At 38.5% G+C, this 23,381-nt stretch overlaps 1 pseudogene; it reads left to right on the forward strand.

Moving 5' to 3' along the window:
* Nucleotides 1–1,144: 1,144 nt before the first annotated feature.
* On the forward strand, nucleotides 1,145–20,958 carry LOC108634583 (annotated as a pseudogene).
* The last annotated feature ends 2,423 nt before the right edge of the window (nucleotides 20,959–23,381 follow it).

Consider the following 23,381-nt stretch of genomic DNA (forward strand, 5'->3'; position numbering starts at 1 on the left):
ATTTTCCCAGAGGGTACACTGATGATAGACAACTGCAGTAGATTTTTGCTTCTCCGTTCAAGTGGATACCCAGTGACTATTCTCCATGGCTAAAGCAGATGGACAGGGAGGCCTGGCATGCTGCGATTCATGGGGTCGCAAAGAGTCAGGCACGACTGAGCGACTGAACTGACAGAACTGAAAGCAGATGTACAATATTTGTTTCATGGGTCAAAAATAGGGTATCTAGCATAAAGTTCAAGCAAAATTGTATCTAGCCAGAATATTCAGTAATACTTAAGTAGGTGAAAAGGTTTTCCATCACTATGAAAAAAATCTAAACATTTTGTTTCTGAAGAGAAAGTATTGTTTTGCTTGTTTGGTTACAGTAACGTTAAACTTGACTCTATCGCTCCAACATTGAATACACAGACTAGGGGATCTATTCCTGCCACCAACAGTCCCTAGCTTAGTGGACCTAAATATTTCAAAGAGAGGGACCTGTAAGGAACCTCAACAGGTTCCTGTCTCCCAAACCTAAGAACGTTTGTCTAAGTCTTTTGATAGATATATAACCTTTCTCTTTAATTCCTCCACCACTTGTATTACACTAGATTTCTAATAGAAGCATCCTGATGGAATTTGTTTCTCCAAGAAGGAAGACAATAGATACAATTTAAGTGAAGAAATGGTCAGGCAAGAACACTTATTAACAGGTAGCAGAAGTCTATTCAGTAGTATGAGTTAGCTCAAGCGGTTTCTAATTGGGGAAATGCACGCGGTCTCCACTATATTGACCCATGTCGTTTCAAGCTCAACGCGGTGTTCTCCAAAAATCTTTCACTCTTTACGGGAATCTGACACAGTGCCCCTCACGTTGTTGAGTTCCAGGAAGTCAGCTGGTTTGGACTACACGTGCTCCGTAGGGCAGAAGAGACTGTGCTTGGGGGATAGGCGGGTAGCGTCATGCGCGAGGAAAGTGAGTTAACCCCGTGCCCCCAGCGAGGTTGCCGTTTTGCTGCTGCTAAGCATGGCTGCATGACAATGTCTCCCGAGTTCTCAATTGAGGGAGTGTATCTTAGTTCCTTGGAAGCCTCAGAGGATTTCCTGGCAGCAGCAGCAGCGCAGGAAGCTGCTTGGAAACAGTGAGCCTGCCGCTACAGCTATGCCCAAGAATAAAGGTAATGACTCAGTTTCTGGAACCACGGATTACTCACTCAGCTGCCGTCAGTGGTCAGTGGTAGTTCCTCCTTCTTGTGGTTGGCTGGTGTCTTTGAGTGGGACTGCACAGTCCACAAAGGAGCAAGAAGCTGCTTCCTCCCGCTCTGTTCCCATACGATAGAATTTCCTCTCCCTTTTTGTCAGTTTTACACCGAGGGTAAAATACTATTAGTTTTGGATCCATGCCAGTTTAACTGCAGGTGCCTTAGTAGACTGGCAGAAGCCTACTTTTGGTCAGCCGAGGCTTTGGCCCTGTGGCCTTCATCCCTTCCCTGGACTCTCCCTTAGCTGTTGTTTGTGACACACTGATTCTTTCTTTTGGGACTGTTAAATATTTGTCCATACTTTACTTTGTGGACACTTCACTACGGGTGAACTTGTCCTTAGTTTACTTTGTGACAGTTTACTACTTCTTTGCAAGTGAAGTGAACCTGCTCAGTCGTGTCTGACTTTTCGCGACCCCATGGACTGCAGCCTACCAGCTCCTCGGTCCATGGGACTTTCCAGGCAAGAATACTGGTGTGGGTTGCCATTTCCTTCTCCAGGGAATCTTTCTGACCAAGGGATGGAACCCGGGTCTCTCACATTTTAGGCAGGCACTTTACCATCTGAGCTACCCGGAAAGGGTAAATCCATGTTGCATGTTTAGGTTCATGTCTGCTGGTTTACTTTCCTCTACCTGTCACAAACCGTAACCTTTTTTTTAGAAAGCACACATATCCCAACGTATTCAGCCTTCTTTTCTCATAAAATAGATGCTGGCACTATGTATTTCTATTCATCTTTATTCTGAAGGAGACAGTTCACAAATAATCAGATTTGACAATAGCTGCACTTGTAACTTCCAAAACAGTACTTCTAAGCTAACTGAAGGAGGGCACTGGGACAGTCATTCCTTGAATTCTCCTTTTTACAGTCCTGAGTTCCGCTTGTGTCATGTTTAATGTCCTTGTAATGCCTCCTGGAAAACTGCAACTGCAAGAAATGAGAATACCTCTTTCAGAATGGCACCACTTTTCACATTCCACAACAAATCTCTCTTCATTATTCATTCCTGGCACTTCATTGTAGCTCTCAAGGCTTACTTAATCTTGGCTATATTTGGTTACACTTCTTTGCCTTTGAGTTCAGTGCTCTCTAGATTCTCCAAACCAACTGGCACAGCCTTTCTCTAGCAAATGTTTTGCTGCTAACTATTCAGGGAAACTCTAGGAATGTCTTTTTCATAATGTGTTAGGTAAATTACAAAGCACTTCCACTTTTTTATTTTTTTCCTAATCTATTTAATTCACTTTTAACATACAAATAAGTATACATTTCCATACATTCCTTTATGCCTCCTCTGTTTCCAGGAATGAAGTTTCAGATGCCCATGTTGGACTGTGCATTCTAAAGAGAATGGTAATTGTTTTATGAATGCAAAATTACCACACTTGGTGCTTAATAGATGTTCAACACATGTTTTGTTAATGTTATCTTCCTAGGCTTCATTCCATCCCTGGGTAACACCCCTCTTCTTTCTGTGGGACTTTCAAACCAGCTGCTTCCTCTTAGGCCAAACTGAAAACATTTTGACATATGATTTTTCAATTTTCATTGCTTTACAAATATATGGACTATTTTGGTTTATTAATTTGCAAATGAATTTTGAAACAGAATGTATAGAAGCCAGGTTTAATTGGAAAGCGTGGATGATAAAAATGCTAATGGTTGTCTCTGGTAATGGGTTATGTGGTTGACGATATATTTATGTGCTAAGGGATTTAGAAGAAAGCCATCAACAATTTGTAAGTGGCTAGTCAGTAAGCAAATTATGTTAAATGTAAATCTCTTTTGAGGTCTGTTAATATTTTGCTGCTATTTAAATGATAATCTGTTTCCCTGTTTATATAAAATTTAACAGCTTATGTTAGCTTGTTTGATAGTTTGTAAACTATTATACCGATGATTAGACTTCAATTTTTATTCACTTTTTAATCACTGAGGTAAAGCAGGCAGAAACAGGTACAAGGGTAAGGAGAATGAATATGATAAAAAGACTTAGTATTTAAAGATGGACAAGGTAAGAATTCTTTAGCTATTTATACCTTATATAATAATGTGAATTTCAGAGTTTAATCTGAAACATACCTTAGTCAAAGTCCTGAGGAGATGTCTCATATGTCCTCTTTTTTTCTTTAATCTAAATGTTGTTATTTGCATATATATATATATATATATATATTTTTTTTTTTTCTGCTGTGCTGGGCCTTCATTGCTGTTCATGGGTTTTTCTCTAGTTGTGGGGAATGGGGTCTGCTCTGTAGTTGCAGTGCACAGACTTCTCATTGGGGTGCCCTCTCCATTTGTGAAGCATAGGCTCTACTCAGACCAAGCTTCAGTCATTGCAGCATGTGGGCTCAACAGTTGGAGGCTGTAGAACACAGGCTCAATAGCTGTGGCACAGCAGCTCAGTTGTTCTGAGGCATGTGGATTCGTCCTGGACCAGGGATCAAACTGATTTCTGCTGTATTGGCAGGTGGATTCCCTACCACTGAGCCACCACAGAAGCCCCCCATGGCTCCAGCTTTTCACCCATTTACAGTGCCATACATTTCTCTAGAATTTCTGTATTAAATAATTCATTTTACACCATTTCTCGTGGAGGATTAACGTCATTTCTCTAAGCAGTGTTCTGTTTTTATTCTGGAAAAACGTGGTATAACTGAGAGTGAATTTTAGGGTTTAGAGCAGAGTAAGGCTGTCTTCCAACACTGAAAATTCCCTACTATTGTAATATTTTTCAGTAGAAAATGAGAAATCCATGCCAAGACCTCAGACAATTAGTACTACCATGTCATTAGTGCATAATCATATTTAATAAAGTTACCGAATAACTGACACTTTTTTAAGTAAGTGAATACTAAAATAAGAGTAAAATAATTGACTGAACTACGTACTTTTTTTTTTCACTTTAATGAAAATTTAAGCCCATGGGAACATTGAAATGAGAGTACAAATCCTGTTATGTGTTTCACTTAGACTCACTAATCTTTAATGTTTTCTCTTTGTATTTACTTTCTGTACATGAACATTTTCCTTCTACATTTTAAATTGTGTTATAGGCAGGTCTAGTTACATAGATATAGACTTGAGCCCTAAATATTTCATCTCCTAAGAGTGAAGCCTTTCTCTATATAACTCCAGGAGAATGGTCACAAGACATTTAACCTTCCCATTATATTGTCACCTAGTAAACCATAACCTTGACTAGACAGACCGTTTTTGGCAAATTAATGTCTCTGCTTTTTAATATGCTATCTAGGTTGGTCATAGCATTTCTTCCAAGGAGTAAGTGTCTTGTAATTTCATGGCCACAGTCACCATCTGCAGTGATTTGGGAGCCCTCCAAAATAAAGTCTGACACTATTTCTACTGTTTCCCCATCTGTTTCCCATGAAGTGATGGGAATGGATGCCATGATCTTAGTTTTCTAAATGTTGAGCTTTAAGCCAAATTTTTCACTCTCCTCTTTCACTTTCACTAGAGGCTTTCTAGTTCCTCCTTACTTTCTACCATAAGAGTAGTGTAATCTGCGTATCAGAGGTTATTGATATTTCTCTCTGCAATCTTAATTCCAGCTTATGCTTCTTTCAGCCCAGCATTTCTCATGATGTACTCTGCATAGATATCAAATAAGCATGGTGGCAATATACAGCCTTGAGGTACTCATTTTCCTATTTGGAACCAGTCTGTTGTTCCATGTCCAGATCTAACTGTTCCTTCCTGACCTGAATATAGGTTTCTCAAGAGGCAGGTGAGGTGGTCTGGTATAACCACCTCTTGACCAAACTAGATAGCATATTAAAAAGCGGAGACATTACTTTGCCAACAGAAGTCCATCTAGTCAAGGCTACGTTTTTTCCAGTGTCATGTATGGATGTGAGAGTTGGACTGTGAAGAAAGCTGAGCACTGAAGAACTGATGCTTTTGAACTGTGATATTGGAGAAGATTCTCAAGAGTCACTTGGGCTGTCAGGAGATCTAGCCAGTCCATCCTAAAAGAAATCAGTCCTGGGTGTTCATTGAAAGAACTGATGCTGAGGCTGAAACTTCAATAATTTGGCCGCCTCATGCGAAGATTTGACTCATTGGCAAAGACCCTGATACTGGGAAGGATTGAGGGCAGGAGGAGAAGGGGACAACAAAGGATGAGATGGTTGGATGGCATCACCAACTCAATGGACATGAGACTGGGAAAACTCCGGGAGTTGGCGATGAATAGGGAGGATTGGTGTGCTGCCATTCATGGGGATGCAAAGAGTCAGACACGACTGAGCGACTGAACTGAATTGCACTGAAGTACTTTTTTCTAGCACTTTTGCTTGTGCTTAGTCATGTCTGGCTGTCTTTTGAAATCATGGATTGTGCCCCACCTGGCTCCTGTGTCCATGGGATTCTCCAGGAAGAAGACTGGAACGTGCTGTCCTCTCCTTCTCCATGGGATCATCCTGGCCCAGAAGTCAAATGTGTCTCTCCTTTGTATCTTGCGTTTGCAGGTGAATTCTTCATGGATGCTTTTGAACTGTGGTGTTGGAGAAGACTCTTGAGAGTCCCTTGGACTGCAAGGAGATCCAACCAGTCCATTCTGAAGGAGATTAGCCCTGGGATTTCTTTGAAAGGAATGATGCTAAAGCTGAAACTCCAGTACTTTGGCCACCTCATGAGAAGAGTTGATTCATTGGAAAAGACTTTGACGCTGGGAGGGATTGGGGGCAGGAGAAGAAAGGGACGACAGAGGATGAGATGGCTGGATGGCATCACTGACTCGATGAACGCGAGTCTGAGTGAACTCTGGGAGTTGGTGATGGACAGGGAGGCCTGGCGTACTGCCATTCATGGGGTTGCAAAGAGTCAGACACGACTGAGCAACTGAACTGAACTGAACTGAACTGTAGTGAACTGAGCCACTGGGGAAAACTGTTTTTTTGTTACAGCCGCTAGCCAAATGTGGATGTTGAAATGAATGGAAATTAACATATTGTTCAATTCACATGTGTACTTTTCTCTTAATTGAAAATTCTATTATCTGTCGTTGAGCTGGTGTATAACCTCCATTCACATTTGTACATTTGTTTATGTAATTTACAGCACTTCTTAACAAAGCCATGTAGTTATTCCTGCATAGTGAAAGACATGAAACACACACAACACAGAAACACACACACACACACACACCCACACACACTCACACACAAGCACGAATAATTTATTAATTTCTTGGAACATGATGTGAGGCTAAAGATAATCCGGTCCTTGACCTTCATATTTTTTCCTTGCATTAGAAGTTTGTTTTCATGGCCTATTTTTAATTTATCATCTTCTTTTCTTTGTTATTTTCTTCTGTGTAGCACTCCTGAGTACTAAGCTGGGTTCATGGGCTGTTTTCCAAGGAATTCTGCAGCATGTGAATCCTATTACATGTCAGGATAATTACAGATTGGACTAGGAGCTCTTGGTGGAGTTGTTATTCAGTTGCTAAGTCATGTCTATGACTCTGTCATAGACAGAGGACCCCATGAACTTCAGTACACTAGGATACCCTGTCCTTCACAATCTCCCTGAGTTTGCTCAGACTCTTATACCTTGAATCCTGTGATACTACCCAAACATCTCATCTTCTGTTGTCCTCTCCTCTTGCCCTCCTGCTTTGACTGCATCAAGGTCTTCTCCTTTCAGTCGACTCTTTGCATCAGAAGGCCAAACTATTGGAGCTTCAGCAGCAGATCTTGCAGTGAATGTTTAGGGCTGATCTCCTTCAGGATTGACTTCTTTGATCTCCTTGCCATCCAGTGGACTCTCAAGAGTCTTCCCCAGCACTTCAGGTGAAAAGCTTCAACTCTTCAGTGTTCAGCCTTCTTTATGGTCCCAACTATCACGTCCATATGTGACTACTGAAAGAACTAGACATTTGACTACAGAGACCTTTGTCAGCAAAGCGGTCTGCCTTTGCTTTGTCTGCCTTTTAATGTGTTGTATAGAGTTGCCATGGGGGATGATCTTGATCCCTGTCTCCTGTACAATGTCACGATCCTCATTCCATAGTTCATCAGGCACTCTATCTATCAGATCTAGGCCCTTAAATCTATTTCTCACTTCCACTGTAAAATCATAAGGGATTTGATTGAGGTCATACCTGGATGGTCTAGTGGTTTTCCCTACTTTCTTCAATTTGAGTCTGAATTTGGTAATAAGGAGTTCGTGATCTGAGCCACAGTCAGCTCCTGGTCTTGTTTTTGTTGACTGTATCGAGCTTCTCCATCTTTGGCTGCAAAGAATATAATCAATCTGATTTCAGTGTTGACCATCTGGTGATGTCCATGTGTAGAGTCTTTTCTTGTGTTGTTGGAAGCGGGTGTTTGCTATGACCAGTGAATTTCCTCGGGAAAACTCTATTAGTCTTTGCCCTGCTTCATTCAGCATTCCAAGGCCAAATTTACTTGTTACTCCAGGTGTTTCTTGACTTCCTACTTTTGCATTCCAGTCCCCTATAATGAAAAGGACATCTTTTTTGGGTGTTAGTTCTAAAAGGCCTTGTAGGTTTTCATGATCAAGACCATCCCCACGTTAAAGAAATGCAAAAAAGCAAAATGGCTGTCTGGGGAGGCCTTACAAATAGCTGTGAAAAGAAGAGAGGTGAAAAGCAAAGGAGAAAAGGAAAGATATAGCATCTGAATGCAGAGTTCCAAAGAATAGCAAGAAGCGATAAGAAAGCCTTCCTCAGAAATCAATGCAAAGAAATAGAGGAAAACAACAGAATGGGAAAGACTAGAGATCTCTTCAAGAAAATTAGAGATACCAAGGGAATATTTCATGCAAAGATGGGCTTGATAAAGGACAGAAATGGTATGGACCTAACAGAAGCAGAAGATATTAAGAACAGGTGGCAAGAATACACGGAAGAACTGTACAAAAATATCTTCACTACCCAGATAATCATGATGATGTGATCACTAATCTAGAGCCAGACAATTTGGAATGTGAAGTCAAGTGGGCCTTAGAAAGCATCACTATGAGCAAAGCCAGTGGAGGTGATGGAATTCCCATTGAGCTGTTTCAAATCCTGAAAGATGACGATGTGAAAGTGCTGCACTCAATATGCCAGCAAATTTGGAAAACTCAGCAGTGGCCACAGGACTGGAAAAGGGCAGTTTTCATTCCAGTCCCAAAGAAAGGCAATGCCGAAGAATGCTCAAACTACCGCACAGTTGCACTCATCTCATATGCTAGTAAAGTAATGCTCAAAATTCTCCAAGCCAGGCTTCACCAAAACGTGAACTGTGAACTCCCTGATATTCAAGCTGGTTTTAGAAAAGGCAGAGACACCAGAGATCAAATTGCCAACATCCGCTGGATCATGGGAAAAGCAAGAGAGTTCCATAAAAACATCTCTTGCTGCTTTATTGACTATGGCAAAGCCTTTGACTATGTGGAACACAATAAATTGTGGAAAATTTTGAGAGAGATGGGAATACCAGACCACCTAACCTGCATCTTGAGAAATCTGTATGCAGGTCAGGAAGCAACAGTTAGAGCTGAACGTGGAACAACAGACTGGTTCCAAATAGAAAAAGGAGTGTGTCAAGACAGGATATTGTCTCCCCGCTTACTTAACTTATATGCAGAGTACATCAAGAGAAACGCTGGCCTGGAGGAAACAGCTGGAATCAAGATTGCCAGGAGAAATATCAATAACCTCAGATATGCAGATGACACAACCCTTATGGCAGAAAGTGAAGAGGAGCTAAAAAGCCTCTGATGAAAGTGAAAGAGGAGAGTAAAAAAGTTGGCTTAAAGCTCAACATTCAGAAAACGAAGATCATGGCATCTGGTCCCATCACTTCATGGGAAATATACGGGGAAACTGTAGAAACAGTGTCAGACTATTTTGGGGGGCTCCAAATTCACTGCAGATGGTGATTGCAGCCATGAAATTACAAGATGCTTACTCCTTGGAAGAAAAGTTATGACCAACCTAGACAGTATATTCAAAAGCAGAGATTACTTTGCCGACTAAGGTCCATCTAGTCAAGGCTATGGTTTTTCCTGTGGTCATGTATGGATGTGAGAGTTGAATTATGAAGAAGGCTGAGCGACGAAGAATTGATGCTTTTGAACTGTGGGGTTGGAGATGACTCTTCAGAGTCCCTTGGACTGCAAGGAGATCCAACCAATCCTTTCTGAAGGAGATCAGCCCTGGGATTTCTTTGGAAGGAATGACGCTAAAGCTGAAACTCCAGTACTTTGGCCACCTCATGCAAATAATTAACTCATTGTAAAGACTCTAATTCTGGGAGGGATTGGGGGCAGGAGGAGAAGGGGATGACCGAGGATGAGATGGCTGGATGGCATCACGGACTCGTTGGACGTGAGTCTGAGTGTCTTCTGGGAGATGGTGATGGACAGGGAGGCCTGGAGAGCTCCGATTCATGGGGTCGCAAAGAGTCGGACATGACTGAGTGACTTAACTGAACTGAACTGATAGAGTTGCCATAGCTTTTCTCCCAAGGAGCAGTTCAGTTCAGTCACTCAGTTGTGTTCGACTCTGCGACCCAATGGACTGCAGAAAGCCAGGCCTCCCTGTCCATCAGCATCTCATGGCGTTTACCCAAATGCACGCTGATTGATTCAGTGATGACATCTGTCCATCTCATCCTCTATTGTCCCCATCTCCTCCTGCCCTAAATCTTTCCCAACATCAGGGTCTTTTCAAATGAGTCAGCTCTTTGCATCAGGTAGCCAAGTACTGGAGTTTCAGCTTCAACATCAGTCTTTCCAGTGAACACCCAGGACTGATCTGCTTTAGGATGAACTGGTTGGATTGCCTTGAAATTCAAGGGGCTCTCAAGACCATCCTCCAACACTAAGTAAGAAAGCATCAATTCTTTGGCACTCAGCTTACTTTACAGTCCTACTCTCACATCCAAAAATAACTGCTGGAAAAATCATACCCTTGAATAGAAGGAACTTTGTTGGCAAAGTAATGCCTCTGCTTTTTTAATAGGCTGTCTAGGTAAGTCATAACTTTCCTTCCAAGGAGTAAGTGTCTTATAGTTTCATTGCTGCAATCACCATCATCAGTGATTTTGGAGCCACCCTTAAAAAAAATGTCAGCCAGAGAATCCCCATCTATTTCCCATGAAGTGATGGGACCAGAAGCCATGATCTTAGTTTTCTGAATGTTGAGCTTTAAGCCAACACTTTCACTCTCCTCTTTCCCTTTCATCAAGAGGATCTTTAGTTCTTCTTCACTTTCTGTGATAAGGGTGATGTCATCTGCATATCTGAGGTTATTGACATGTCTCCCAGCAATCTTGATTCCATCTTGGGCTTCATCCAGCCCAGCGTTTCTCATGATATACTCTGCATAGAAGTTAAATAAGCAGGGTGACAATTGATAGCCTTGATGTACTCCTTTTCCAAACCAGTCTGCTGTTCCGTTTCCAGTTCTAACTGTTGCTTCCTGACCTGCATACATATTTCTCAAGAGGCACGTCAAATGGTCTGGCAATCCCATCTCTTTCTGAATTTTCCACAGTTTATTGTGATCCACACAGTCAAAGGCTTTGGCATAGTCAATAAAGCAGAAGTAGATGATTTTCTGGAACTTGCTTGCTTTTTCAGTGGTCCTGCAGATGTTGGCAACTTGATCTCTGGTTTCTCTGACTTTTTGAAAACCAGCTTGAACATCAGGAAGTTCATGGCTGAAGTAATACTGAAGCCTGGTTTGGAGAATTTTGAGCATTACCTTTCTAGTGTGTGAGATGAGTGCAATTGTGCGATAGTCTGAGCATTCTTTGGCATTGCCTTTCTTTGGGATTGGAATGAAAACTGACCTTTTCCAGTCTCCTGGCTGTTGCTGAGTTTTCCAAATTTGCTGGCTTATTGAGTGTGGCAGTTTCATAACATCATCTTTCAGGTTTTGAAATAGCTTAATGGGATTTCCATCACCTCCACTACCTTTGTCCATAGTGATGCTTTCTAAGGCCCACTTGACTTCCCATTCCAGAATGTCTGGGTCTAGGTGAGTGAACATTCTATTGTGATTATCTGGGTCATGAAGATCTTTTTTGTACAGTTCTTGTATGTATTCTTGCCACCTCTTTTTAATATCTTCTGCTTCTCTTTGGTCCATACCATTTCTATCCTTTATTGTGTACATCTTTGCATGAAATGTTCCCTTAGTATCTCTAATTTTCTTGAAGAGATCTCTAGTCTTTTCCATTCTATTTTTTGCCTCTGTTTCTTTCCACTGATCCCTGAGGATGGCTTTCTTGTCTCTCCTCACCATTCTTTGGATCTCTGCATTCAAATGGGTATATCTTTCCTTTTCTCCTTTGCTTTTCAGTTCCCTTCTTTTCACAGTTTTGTAATGCCTCCTCAGAAAACCATTTTCCTTTTTTTGCCATTTTTCCCCCCCTTGGGTATGGTTTTTATTCCTGTCTCCTGTACAAAGTCACAAACCTCCATCCATAGTTCATCAGGTACTCTGTCTATCAGATCTAGTCCCTTAAATCTATTTCTCACTTCCACTGTATTATCATCAGGGATTTGATTTAGGTCACACCTTAATGGTCAAGGAGCAGGCACTTTTTAATCATGGCTGCAGTGGCTATCACCTTGATGTTAGGCCTTAATACAAAATTTAGAAATGTACCAGTTTTATATTAATTACCTGTTTCATTCTCTTTATTCTGATGCCCACATTTGTCATTTAAGTCAAGAAGACATTGTCCCATACTGGCTAATGCTTATGTCAGTGCTAAAAAAACGTAGTAGTAGTGTTAGGTGGTCTCTTGACTGTTCTTGGATATAAAAGATGCTTTATCTTGAAATACGACTTTAAGCACTTTAGAACAAGCATCAACGTGTTCTCAAGCAAAAGTTTGTTAACGATCAAGCTACTGTTTATAATCAGTAGAGTTCATGAAAGAAAGGCGAGCCAAGATTTGATGACTACTGAGCGTGAGGGGTTGCTAAGTCAGCATTTAGGGTACCATTTGAAATGAGCCACTTTGATGTCCAAAGGTAGAGTGTGTAATCATAATGACCAAGACTGAATTATTTTTCTCATATTAGTGGATAACTTAAATTTTCGCAGTAGCAGATAGCTTTTCGTGGAAATAGCATTTGTGATTTTGGATTAACAGCTTTACTTGTGTTGACTTTGTCCTGCTCTAAAAATAAGGGGATATATACATAAGTGTAGCTGAAGAGACTACAGACATTGTTTGAGAGATTAAGAGTCTTCTCATTTTCATGGAGAAGATTAATATATGTCACCTTGAGACAGCTCTCATTTGTTATAACACTTGACCTTTCTTTTTTTCTTTTCTTTTTTGTTTTCTAATTATGGTTTGTTCTAAAGGTAGCTCTAAAATTGAAATTACTAACCTAATAACAAATGTTACATTTTTAGGAAATATTGAACAGTATCTTGCAGTTGTTTTTTTTGTTTGTTTGTTTTCTTTTTTGCCCCTTCTGAAGAATAGGCTCAGGTAACCAAAATGTCAGGAAATGCACTATTGGAAGCAATGTGTTTTGATGGTGTGAAAAGGATATGTCATATCTGAGGAAACTTAAAACAGAAGGTCAATGTGGATATATATTTTACTTTAATAAAAACTTGCCTTTAAAAAATTTACCTGTGCTTCCAAATGACTGACTTTTGTGAATTCTTGATGACTTCAAAAATAATAATTTATGTGGCAATATTAAAGCATAAAATTAGAAAATCCTTGATAACCTTCATAATAGGATTTATGTTCAGAAAGAATGATTTGTAAGATCTAGGCTGGACTTATGCCAGATATGTTTACACTTGACGAACCAGACAAATTCTGTGTATGAAACAAATGTCCTAGACTCAACAAAAATATTAAGCTGTGAAAGAAAGTAAGAAAGAAAACCAAAAATTATTTTCAAGACAAAATGAGTCTAATTGCTAATTAAATATAGTATACGGTCCTGCATAAGACTTTGATTTGTGGAAACAGCTGTAGGCAGTGTTAGGAGCATTTGAAATTGGAACATGATAGGTCATCTTCTTTAGTAATTTTGGCATATTTATTGATCATGTTGTTTAAAAGTTCTTTCAACTCAGATTTTTTGGATTGAAAAACAGTTTTGTTCTCTTGAATCATTCTTTTCCAGTTAATGATTTTGGGCCTGAATCGATGTATATTTGTAACAAGATGACTATTTTTGTGTAGATGGGTTATTTTTATTTGTTTGAAATAACTAAAAGTTCCCAGAGTGATTTGTGAATAAAAGTAATTTATGTGACAAAGAACTATGCTTTAGTAATTTTAAAAGACTTTAGTTGAAGTAAATATTGTATATTTTAATAAACTAAATTAGAAAGTTTGACCCAAACTGAACTGCCTAAATTTAATGTTTGCTTAATATACTGTAGCTATAACAAGACTTTGTCACGTAGGCATGAGCACACACACATCATACACACATTGCTGCACATGCATACAAGACAAACACACACACACACACACACACACACACACACACACACACATCTGTAGTTTTCTCCTAATCCTTAGCAGATACTTTTCACACACTGTGTGAATTGTATTTTTTGTATCACATTGCTGCTGCTAAGTCGCTTCAGTCGTGTCCGACTCTGTGCGACCCCGTAGACGGCAGCCCACCAGGCTCCCCCGTTCCTGGGATTCTCCATGCAATAACATTGGAGTGTTCTGCCATTTGTATCATGCTAAGTATGGCTTAACATCAAACACTTTTGTTTGTTTGCATTTTAAATACAATATACTGTGAGCTTTATTTTATAGATTTGGATAAATACTTCAGATATTATATTGGTTGGTCTTCGAGATTATCAGGTAACAATTACACTTAAATTTATAATGTTCTTGAATTTAGAAATCATTAATATTAGTATTTCACTGATGCAATAAAATGCATTTGACCTGTTCTAGCCAGTTATGATTCTCATCCTTCCGGCATCACAATTTGTTAATATCTGCTTATGTTTAAGACGGTAGGATTCTGGCTGACTGACAGTATATGTGTTCTGTGGGAAGACTGGTTGTTTCTTTTCTGATTTTAAATATAATATGCAATACATATCCTCTAATAATTTTGGATAAATACTACAGCTCATCATTCTGTCCTCATCTAAAGTCCAAGTATATTCAAGGTCCTGTGCTAGGTTTTCAGGGTTTATGCTGCAGGCTGACTTCAGTTTTCTGTAGTAAAACGAGGAGATATCTTTGTATTTTATGATATATATTCCACAGAGCTAGATCATTCATTTTCCTTTCAATATTTTTTTTCTTAATTTTTGACAACACTGCAGCTTGTGGGATCTTAGATACCCAGTCAGGGACTGAATCCAGAATACTGCTGTGAAAGCCCTGGGTCCTAATCATTGGACGACCAGAGGATTCCCTCCAGGTTTGCTTTCTAAATCTTTTTGAAAAATGACCTTTGCTGAAAAAAGAACAGTAGCATATGAAAGTGATTTTCATTAGCATTCTCACTCATCAAAAGAAAAAAAATAAGTTTATATTAGGTTCTCAGTTATGATTTTTCAATTTTATGGTCTCAGATCCAAGTATGAGAAACCACTGCTGTAGATGATGCAATTAAATGACACAAAACCTCTATCTCCAAAAAAAGGGTTTTTGGGGGGCTTATAAGAGAAAGGTAAGGCATAGACTAGGTCTTTTAGAGCATAAGTTATAAATCTGAGATGAATACTTAGAGAACTACTTGGTGGTTGGCCATTATGACCTCAACGTTTGGAATATGACTTGTGAAACAGAAATCCTTTTGATTTCTGTATCAAACCCATTGCTTGTGCTTAATTAAATTTTGAGTGAAATGATTGCTGTTTCTTTCTATTCTCTTACCAGGTCATGTGTTCTGTAAATACCTAAGACTTTCTGATTTGTAAATTTTCAGTCTTCTGTTTCCTTGTTTAGTTTTTGGTGTGATTGTTCTATTAGTGATTTACAGAGACAGTTTGAAGTCAGCCATTCCACTTTTCGTCTTCACTAGGTTTCTTTTGAAGAATCTATATGACCTGATTCTTCAGTGAAATATTCTTGAAATTAAAAAAAAAAAAACATTGTGCACATTGTTTCTTGCATTATTTTTGTCTATAGTACCTGATGTAAAGTCTCTGTTAGGTCTAGCTTCTAGGCTTTCTGAGCCATGCTTTGTATTAACTGCTCATTTCCTTATATGTGACCAGACACTTTCTCCTATTTCTTTTTGTGTCTCTTGATTTGTTGGTGTTGTTGAAAACTAGGAAATGCAGATATAACATGGTGAGACGGGACATCAGATTTCTTCTCCCAGAGCTTTTTCTTGTCATCGTTTGTTGGATAATTTCTGAAACAGATTCTGTATGGTATGTGTCTTTTCCTTGTGTGTGGCCACTGAATGCTTGTTTATAACCTAGCAAACAGCCCATGTTTGAGGTTTCATGAAAAACCCATAGGCCTCTCAACCTCTGCTTTTAGGCTCTGTGCATGTTGGGGCATACCTTTAATACTCAGCCAAGCGACTGATAGTTCTTCTCTTCCTTTGAGGCTTGTGCAGAAAATCCAGGTCACTCAAAGCTGAGAGATTAGGAGCATACCTGAAATTTTATGAGTCTGTATTCAGTCCTGATTCCGCCTATAAATGAGGTCCTGCAGTGTTTGCTTTCTCTGTGTGACTTGTTTCTCTTGGCACAGTACTCTCCAGGTTCATCCATGTTGTTGCAAATGGAAGGATTTATCTACCTTGAGTGCTAATCCCTATTGGTCATATCATTTGCAAATATTTTTACTGATCTAGTGCACTGCTTTTTTCTACGGTTGTTGACAATTTTCTTTTCCAGGCAAGAGCGATTTAGTGTGATGTAGTGTCACTTGCTAGGTTTTACCAGTTTGCAAAGAGCAAGAGCGGCATTCGGTAGTTTTACACTGTGTTCTCTTGCAGTAGTTTTATGGTTTCAGCTCTGTGTTTAAATCTCTGATCTATTTCAGGGTAATTTTAGGTAGATTCTGGTCTAAGAATGGAGGTCTATTTTACGTTAAGTATTGTTTTTCCAGTCCTGTCTATTGGAGAGGATGTCTTTTCTACAGTGTGATCTTGGTTCCCTTCATAGGAATTAGTTGACTGGTTGTGAAAAGCTTTATTTCTGAGTGCTCAGTTTTGTTCCAGGATATGCATTACGGGGTGGAATGCAGTCCCATATTGTTTGGACATTTGTGTTTCAAAAGCAGGAAGTGTGTGTCCTCCAGCTTTATTCTTTCTCAAGATTGCTTTGGCAGTTTGGATTGTTTGAGGTTCCATATAACTTTGTCTGTGGGGGAAAAAAAATGCTACTTGAATTGTTATAGGAATTACATGGAATCTGTACATTACTTTGGGTAATGAATGCATTAATATTATAACAGGTTTAAGTATGTTGATTTTACATCCTGATACTTTACTGATTTTTTTTCATTTGTATGTTTTTTGATCTAGAACATCCATTGATAACCTTTCCATTTTTTGTATTTGATGACTAAAAACATATAATCTGTCCACAAAAGTGTATATTCTCATGTCCATTTATTTTTGTTTAACTACATATTATCCTGCAAATGGATCAAATAATAATTCCATTGTTTGATGGGCAATGTAACCACATTTATATTAATCCCTTAAGGGATTAAAATACTAACTGTAAAGTGATACCCACATAGGGCTCTTCTGATTATAATCTCTTGTGGATAATTACAAACCTTTGCTACTCAAATCATAATCTAAAAGTAATAGCAGCATCACTACTCCATGGAACTGTATGAGCAGATTTTTAGCCTATCTCCTCACTACTGAGTTACATTCAGTGTTTTAACAGAATACTTATGTGTTTTTGGTGCACGTAGTTTGAGAAGTGTTGGTTTGTATTACACTTCAGTTTTATGACTGTCATATTTTCAGTTGCCTTTCTTTAGGCCTTTTCTAGCTTAATTGTAAGTATTCAGAATATTTTCCTCTGTGAGTGACTCAGCTTCTTTAAAATGGAGAAAAGTGAACTCCCTAAAAGGCAGTACTTTTCAGACATATTTGCATTATAAACTCACAAAGACTTCACTTCAGGCCTGTCAGGTTTAAGGCATATAAAAAGCACAACAGATAATTCAGATCAGTAAGATACTCTAAGAACTGTGGGTTATAGAAAGATTTCTCTTGGGTAATAATACCACTTTCAGTTTGAACTACAGTGTTAGAGTGTGAACAAGGACCACATTGCCACCCCACGTGTTACCTTTTCTTTCCTTGATTCAGTGCATTGTATACATAACTTTCCTAGTTATTTGGAAATAACTTTATTTGGTCACGCGTGCAAACTTCATCACGATGATTGTGCCTGTGTGTGTTTGCAGATGACAGAAGGAAGGTGAGAGAATAGTGAGGTTTTTCTTAAGGGTGTTTAATTTGAAAGTAATTTATGAGACAACTGATGCTTCTTTGCATAACCAGTTTTGATCCTTCCTGTTTTTCTCCAAGGATAACAAAGCTGATGTAATTTTAAAGTAAAATGCAGATGGAGCTAGAAGTCTGAAGGCTTATAGAGAGCTTCCGGAATATGGTAGTTAATATCAGAGAGATTACACTTCCCTGTCTTTTCATAGTATTTATTACTTTGTATTTAGGTAGAACAGTCGTTTCAGAATACTCTCCTGTCTGTATTTTTGCCTAGATGCTTAAATTTGCTTTAAATTAAATTTAAATGTATTAAATACTTCAGAATATTAACAGCTTAGTAATGAATTCTCTTCCTAATATATGTTCTTTTGGTGGGGAATTAAAAAACTCAGAAATCTTAGACTTATACATAATAATTGTTAAAGGAATGCCTCTTTTACACTCTTAAAAACAATTCTTAAGAGATTATACCTGTGTTAAGCTAATCGAGGACACCATTTATGGTATTGGTATTGATTTTTTTTGGAAAAGAGTATTCAGGTATTTTTTAGTATTTAGAGTACTGCCGTGGAGCTTTGGGAACAGTGTTTTTTTTTTTTTTTTTTAATTTTATTTATTTATTTTTATGAACCCCCCTCCCACCTCCCTCCCCACAACATCCCTCTGAGTCATCCCCATGCACCAGCTCCAAGCATGCTGTATCCTGTGTCAGACAGAGACTGGCGATTCAATTCCTACATATTATACATGTTAAAATGCCATTCTCCCAAATCATCCCACCCTCTCCCCCTCCCTCTGAGTCCAAAAGTCCGTTATACACATCTGTGTCTTTTTTCCTGTCTTGCATACAGGGTCGTCATTGCCATCTTTCCAAACTCCATATATATGTGTTAGCATACTGTTTTGGTGTTTTTCTTTCTGGCCTACTTCACTCTGCACAATCGGCTCCAATTTCATCCATCTCGTCAGAACCGATTCAAATGAATTCTTTTTAACGGCTGAGTAATACTCCATTGTGTATATGTACCACAGCCTTCTCATCCATTCATCTGCTGATGGACATCTAAGCTGTTTCCATGTCCTGGCTATTATAAACAGTGCTGCAATGAACATTGGGGTACATGTGTCTCTTTCAATTCTGGTTTCCTTGGTGTGTATGCCCAGCAGTGGGATTGCTGGGCCATACGGTAGTTCTATTTGCAATTTTTCAAGAAATCTCCACACTGTTCTCCATAGTGGCTGTACTAGTTTGCATTCCCACCAACAGTGTAAGAGGGTTCCCCCTTCTCCACACCCTCTCCAGCATTCATTGCCCGCAGATCCTTGGATCGCAACCATTCTGACTGGTGTGAAGTGGTACCTCACCGTGGCCTTGATTTGCATTTCTCTAATAATGAGTGATGTTGAGTATCTTTTCGTGTGTTTGTTAGCCATCCGTATGTCTTCTTTGGAGAAATGTCTATTTAGTTCTTTGGCCCATTTTTTCATAGGGTCGTTTATTTTTCTGGAATTGAGCTGCATAAGTTGCTTGTATATTTGTGAGATTAGTTGTTTGCCAGTTGCTTCATTTGCTATTATTTTCTCCCATTCAGAAGGCTGTCCTCTCACCCTGCCTATATTTTCCTTTGTTGTGCAGAAGCCCCCAATTTTAATTAGATCCCATTTGTTTATTTTTGCTTTAATTTCCAGAATTCTGGGAGGTGGATCATAGAGGACCCCGCTGTGATCCATGTTGGAGAGTGTTCTGCCCATGCTCTCCTCCAGGAGTCCCATAGTTTCCGGTCCTACACTCAGATCTTCAATCCATCTTGAGTTTATTTCTGTGTGGGGTGTCAGAAAGTGATCCAGCTTCACTCTTCCACGAGTGGTTGACCAGTTTTCCCAGCACCACCTGTTAAAGAGATTGTCTTTACTCCATTGTACATTCTTGCCTCCTTTGTCAAAGACAAGGCGTCCATAGGTGTGTGGATTTATCTCTGGGCTTTCTATTTTGTTCCATTGATCCATATGTCTGTCTTTGTGCCAGTACCATACTGTTTTGATGACTGTGGCTTTGTAGTAGAGCCTGAAGCCAGGCAAGTTGATTCCTCCAGTTATTCCTCCTCTTATTTTTCAAGATTGCCCCGGCAATTCAAGGTTTTTTGTATTTCCATACAAATCTTGAAATTATTTGTTCCAGTTCTGTGAAAAATATGGCTGGTAGCTTGATAGGGATTGCATTGAATTTGTAAATTGCTTTGGGTAGTATACTCATCTTCACTACATTAATTCTTCCGATCCATGAACATGGTATATTTCTCCATCTATTAGTGTCCTCTGTGATTTCTTTCATCAGTGTTTTATAGTTTTCTATATATAGGTCTTTAGTTTCTTTAGGTAGATATATTCCTAAGTATTTTATTCTTTTCATTGCAATGGTGAATGGAATTGTTTCCATTTCAATTTCTTTTTCTACTTTCTCATTATTCGTGTATAAGAATGCAAGGGATTTCTGTGTATTGATTTTGTATCCTGCAATTTTACTATATTCATTGATTAGCTCTAGTAATTTTCTGGTGGAGTCTTTAGGGTTTTCCATGTAGAGGATCATGTCATCTGCAAACAGTGAGAGTTTTACTTCTTCTTTTCCAATTTGGATTCCTTTTATTTCTTTTTCTGCTCTGATTGCTGTGGCCAAAACTTCCAGAACTATGTTGAATAGTAGCGGTGAAAGTGTTTTTAAATCCCTTTTATTTCTTAGAGCCAAAGTATTCTATTCATCCTCTAGTACACTTGAAACAATTAAAATAAGTTTGTAGTAACAAAAAGAGGAAGTGTACTAAACTCACATTTTGAATATGATAACTTTTTAAAATTCTATTACAGTGCATTTTATTATACATTCATGAATTTTTGAGTAAGAGTGAAGATTCTGATGAGATGCAGGCCATTTAAGAAATACTAAGATAATTGGGAATCAGATAAATACTTGGCAGTGAATTTCTTTTAGCAGTTTCATTGTGAGTTTGTAGTTAGGAAGACTTTTCCTGGAGTAAAACTGTTAAACCAAGGATTGATTACAAGCAGTTTTTTTTTTTTTTTTTGTACAGTTCAGTGTTTTAGTATTAATCCAGTGTTATTTCTTTAAATAGGCAATTAATCTAGTAACATCTTGGTTTTATATTTCTAAGAGTGTGTTCTTATTGTTCTTAAACAGATACCTTTGATCCTGAAGATGATGATGAAATCCAGTTTAAGGACCTTGCAGGTGAAAATGAAGATACTGAGGTTTAAGTCCAGGCTGAACCATGTGTGTGTGTGTGTTTACGGTTTTATATAAGAAAGTAGTCAGAAATTTCCCCGTCTTTGGTCTCAGAAGGTTGAACATTGAATTGAAGATATAGTGAAAATTATGTATCCACGAATTTGAATGTTCATTAATGTTTAGAAGCCAGCTTGGCAACGTTTCTAAATTTTCTAAAACTTTATAATTCTTCGGATCCTTTTTTTTTTTTTTTTCTCAGTTAATTAGGTCTGATGCTAGGTACTCCATAATGACACTTTATTAAGCAAGGGAGTCTACAGTGATGGTGGTAAGAGGTAAGAAGTTTAGCAGGCAGTTTTAAAATGTATCACGTCCCAAGGCTGATACATTAAAAGCAGAAAAGCAAATTGAAGCCAGCTTGCTGAAGCATTGGGATTTCAGTGTACTCCAAAGCATTCTTAAAACGAAGGCCTGGTTTTTTGCTCATGGATTTAGAATTCACATTAATTGCCTGGTATCACTCTAGGACAAACTTTTGGCTTTCAGTTTGTGGTAAATGGTTGTTTATCATGGTAAGGAAATAGTGATGATAGGAGTTTTATATGCCTCACTTTTCTGCTATGGATGTATTTAAGTAAACATTTTATTGATTTGTATCTCTTGACTTATTAGACAGGAATATCAAGTAACTGGAATGACAGTATGGCTTAAACTCTTGCAGGCCCTCTTAGACTTCTTATTCTTTTGGTACTTCTGTAGTAAAAATGTACGGTAGAAACCAAAAATGTAAAAGAATCAATGAGTGCTTGATTGAATAATAAGGCAGAAGGTTAGAATTTCAGGAACAGATTTTAGGAAGTCTAAATTGGATCACTGACCTCCAACATGGTTTTCAAGATATTTCAGTCGTCAGCATTCGTATTAGGAGCATTTTCAGACACTCAGAGAAAGTGAATTTTAATTTGAAGAGAGCAATCACATATTCACCAAGATTATACAGTTTACAATTTTCTACTCAGTGTGTCACGTCTATCCTGTTCATACCAGTCCATATTATACATTGACAGATTTCCAAATCATTTAGGAAATAAAACCAAGGCACTACCCTGGTCGTCTAGTATTTTAAGATTTTCACTGCAGGGTTCACGAGTTCAATTCCTGGTTGGAACAAAATGACCTGCATCCTGTGGCGGCATGGTCACATATAACAATGAAAACCCAAATTGTTTCAGATTACTCACTCCATGAATTAGAACAGCTGAATATGTATCTTTCATGGTGAAATTTTTACCAGATTTTTTTAACATGTTTTTATATATTTTTCAACATATGATAGTACTCTACTATAGTGAAAGTGAAGTCACTCAGTCGTCTCCGACTCTTTGCGATCCCGTGGACTGTGGCCTCCCAGGCTCCTCCTTCTGTAGGATTCTCCAGGCAGGAATACTGGAATGGGTTGCCTACCTTCTTCAGGGGATCTTCCTAACACAGGAATGAAACATGGGTCTGCATTTCAGGCAGGCATTTTACCCTCTGAGCCACCAGGGAAGCCCAATACTCTACTGATATTGTAATACATTCTAAATCACATGAGAAATATGAAATGAAAAAAAAAATAGAAAATGTTTTCAATTTTCTTAAATTAAATGTTTTTAATTTTTTTCTGTCCCAGTTTTGCTATCATTTTTCAGATGCTCTAAAAATATAACATATATTTTTATTTTATGTATTTATGCTGTTTTTGTCATCATCTTTTATGTATTTGGAGTTACAAATTATGCAAATGTTAAAATGAATATCTTAAAGAATCATCAGTTAAATCTTGACTTAAAAAAAAAAGCCAGTTGTATTTGAAAAAGTGGACCCCAGGTTTTATGAAACAGTTGCAGATGAGAAAGTATAAAAGGATTATATACAAAGAAAGAATCCAGTAATGAAATGTATATTAAGTAGATGTCTATTTAGTGATGACTTTGTAGTTTATAGGTCATTTATAATGCTGACAACAGATTTCATAGAAGTGCTGTCCTCTTTCTGACATTTTGTTTAGTCTTGCCAGAGATTCCTTGTGGCTAAATTAATACTGTGGAGGTGCAACTGACAGTTATTTTCTTTGGTAAGAATGTGAAATTCACCACTTGCATAGTATGTTATTTGAGACCTGAAGGTTGTCAGCACTGAGCTGGAGTTGAAGGCAAGGAATCTAACCAAAGGGAACACTTGAATACCAAGCCCCACAGATGTTAGCCTGTCCTTAGAAGGAAAAGAGAATAGCTTTCTGGAGCTGTGACTAAGCAGCTCAGTTGGGGAAAAGACTAAAGACAATGGTAATGAAAAGAGTCTGTGTTAGTTTGGAAATTTTGTTTATGATTATATGTTCTACATCAGAATCCCAGTTCTTGCCAGAGTCATTTATCCTGGTGATTTACTAGAGTGCCACTCCTGTGATCAG

The sequence above is a fragment of the Capra hircus genome, unplaced genomic scaffold (genome assembly GCF_001704415.2).
Source record: "Capra hircus breed San Clemente unplaced genomic scaffold, ASM170441v1, whole genome shotgun sequence".
Lineage (NCBI taxonomy): Eukaryota > Metazoa > Chordata > Mammalia > Artiodactyla > Bovidae > Capra > Capra hircus.